The sequence below is a fragment of the Rhinopithecus roxellana genome, chromosome 12, assembly GCF_007565055.1.
Source record: "Rhinopithecus roxellana isolate Shanxi Qingling chromosome 12, ASM756505v1, whole genome shotgun sequence".
Taxonomy (NCBI): Eukaryota; Metazoa; Chordata; class Mammalia; order Primates; family Cercopithecidae; genus Rhinopithecus; species Rhinopithecus roxellana.
The window spans coordinates 82,401,879-82,405,178 of NC_044560.1; the positions used below are offsets into that span (position 1 = coordinate 82,401,879).

The 3,300-nt window shown below is 38.3% G+C and overlaps 1 pseudogene across 1 annotated transcript; it reads left to right on the forward strand.

Annotated features, from left to right (window-relative positions):
• Positions 1 to 2,053: 2,053 nt before the first annotated feature.
• Positions 2,054 to 2,672, forward strand: LOC104654517 (annotated as a pseudogene). The gene has a single exon (XR_746855.2). The product of XR_746855.2 is annotated as a DPH3 homolog (transcript).
• The last annotated feature ends 628 nt before the right edge of the window (positions 2,673 to 3,300 follow it).

Genomic DNA, 3,300 nt, shown 5'->3' on the forward strand with positions numbered 1-3,300 from the left:
TCTTGAGTTGATTTTTGTATAAAGTGAGAGATAAGGATCCAGTTTCATTCTCCTACATGTGGCTTGCCAATTATCCCAGCATCATTTGTTGAATAGAGGGTCCTTTCCTCACTTTTTGATTTTGTTTGCTTTGTTGAAGATCAGTTGGCTGTAAGCATTTGGGTTTATTTCTCGGTTCTCTTTTTTTTTTTTTTTTTTTTGAGATGGAGTCTGGCTGTGTTGCCCAGGCTGGAGTGCAGTGGCGCGATCTCGGCTCACTGCAAGCTCTGCCTCCCGGGTTCATGCCATTCTCCCGCCTCAGCCTCCAAGTAGCTGGGACTACAGGCGCCTGCCACCACGCCCGGCTAATTTTTTGTATTTTTAGTAGAGACGGGGTTTCACCGTGTTAGCCAACATGGTCTTGATCTCCTGACCTCGTGATCCGCCCACCTTGGCCTCCCAAAGTGCTGGGATTACAGGCTTGAGCCACTGCGCCCGGCTATTTCTGGGTTCTCTATTCTATTCTATTGTCTTAGTGCCTATTTTTATACCAGTACCATGCTGTTTTAGTGACGATGGCCTTATAGAATAGTTTAAAATCAGGTAATGTGATGCCTCCAGGTTTGTTCTTTTTGTTGAGTCTTGCTTTGGCTATAAATGAATTTTGGTTCCACATGAATTTTAAAATTATTTTTTCTAGTTCTGTGAAGAATGATGGTGGTATTTTGATGAAAATTACATTGAATTTGTAGATGGTTTTTGGCAGTATGGTCATTTTCACAATATTGATTCTGCCTATCCATGAACATGGAATGTATTTCCATTTGTTTGTGTCATCTATGATTTCTTCCAGTAGTGTTTTGTAGTTTTCCTTGTAGAGGTCTTTCACCTCCTTGGTTAGGTATATTCCTGATTTTTTTTTCAGCTATTGTAAAAGGGGTTGAGTTATTGATTTCATTCTCAGCTTAGATGCTGTTGGTGTATAAGAGAGCTACTGATTTTTGTACACTGATTTTGTAACCTGAATCTTTGCTGAATTCATTTATCTAGGAGCTTTTTGGAGGAGTCTTTAGGGTTTTCTAGGTATATAATCATATCATCAGGAAACAGGCACAGTTTGACTTCCTCTTTACCAATTTGGATGCCCTTTATTTCTTTCTCTTGTCTGATTGCACTTCCAGTACTATGTTAAATAGAAAAGTACTGAGAGTGGGCATTTTGTCTTGTTCCAGTTCTCAGAGGGAATGCTTTAAACTTTTCCCCATTCCGTATTATGTCGGCTGTGGGTTTGTCATAGATGGCTTTTATTACATTGAGGTATGGCTCTTGTATGCTGATTTTGCTGAGGGTTTTAATCATAAAGCGATCCTGGATTTTGTTAAATGCTTTTTCTGCATTTATTGAGATGATCATGTGATTTTTGTTTTAAATTCTGTTTATGTGGTGTATCATATTTATTGACTTGTGTATTTTGAACCATCCCTGCATCTGTGGTATGAAACCTACTTGATCATGGTGGATTATCTTTTTGATATGTTATTGGATTCAGTTAGCTAGTATTTCATTAAGGATTTATGCATCTATGTTCATCAGGGATATTGGTCTGTAGTTTCCTTTTTTGGTTATGTCCTTCCCTGGTTTTAGTATTAGGGTGATACTGGCTTCATAGAATGATTTAGGTAGGATTCCCTCATTCTCTATCTTGTGGAATAGTGTCAATAAGATTGGACCAATTCTTCTTTGAACGTCTGGTAGAATTCATCTGTGAATCTGTCTGATCCTGGACTTTTTTTTTTGTAGGTAACTTTTATTACCATTTCAATCCTGTTGCTTGTTATTGGTCTTTCAGGTAGCGTTAGAAACAAATGCTTGTTCCTCAATGACGCAAAGAAATAGCACTTGAACATAAATTTAATTTTCTCAGCAAGGCAATTTTTACTTCTATAGAAGGGTGTGACTCACAGGTGGAGTAATGGTGAAAGCGTGCTTTAAAATGGAGAACAGGTCCAAGTTAGACGGTTGGAGCTGGCCTCGGACTGCCGGGGCGTCACCCCTTCAGCTACCCCTTTTGACCATGGCAGTGTTTCATGACGAGGTGGAAATCGAGGACTTCCAATAAGACGAGGACTCGGAGACGTATTTCTATCCCTGCCCATGTGGAGATAACTTCTCCATCACCAAGGAAGATTTGGAGAATGGGGAAGACGTTGCAACGTGTCCTAGCTGCTCTCTCATTATAAAAGTGATTTATGACAAAGATCAGTTTGTGTGTGGAGAAACAGTCCCAGCCCCTTCAGCCAACAAAGAATTAGTTCAATGCTGAAGAAGCCTTCAGGAATCCAAATCCTGAACATTTGGAAATGAGCCCAGATAGAAGTATCAAATGCAGAGCTCCTGGCTTCACAGAGACAACCATTTGTGATTTGCTGTTCTGTGAGAGTGTGGATTCTTTCCATCAGCTGCTGAGTTCATCTTCAGGAAGCAAGTCCAGAACATGACATATCTGGATTTTGTGCTTAGAACCTTAAACTGGAAGCATTCTTAATGAGCCATCTAAATTTAAAAGAAGATAATTTCAAAACAGTGCTTTCTTTCCCTTGGTTTCATCATTTTCATATTTTAAACCAAATTCCTTCAGTATCGGATAACAGCATCATCTACCTCAGTCATTAGGATTTCTTAATAAAAAAGAGATTGTAAAAAAAAAAGGAGAACAAAGAATAAGAGAGCTGAACATACAGACATACTGATTCTTTGAAAAGAAAACTTGGAGTTCACTACCTTTGACAAGGGTATCTAATTCTTCCTGATTTAAGCTAGGAGGGTTGTTTCTTTCCAGGAATTTATCCGTCTCCACTAGGTTTTCTAGTTTATGTGCGTAAAGGTTTTCATAGCAGCCTTGAATGATTTTTGTATTTCTGTGGTGTCGGTTGTAATACCTCCTGTTTTGTTTCTAATTGAGCTTATTTGGATTTTTCTCTTCTTTTCTTGGTTAATCTTGCTAATGGTCTATCAATTTGATTTATCTTTTCAAAGAACCAGCTTCTTGTTTCATTTATCTTCTGTATTTTATCTTATTTTATCTTGTTTCATTATCTTCTGTTGTTGTTATTTGCATTTCATTTAGTTCTGCTCTGATCTTGGTTGTTTCCTTTCTTCTGCTGGATTTGGGTTTGGTTTGTTCTTGTTTCTCTAGTTCCTTGAGGTGTGACCTTAGATTGTCTATTTGTGTTTTCAGGCATTTTGATGTAGGCATTTAGGGCTTTGAACTTTTCTCTTAGCACTGCTGTGTTAGTTTGTTTTGATGCTGCTGATAAAAAC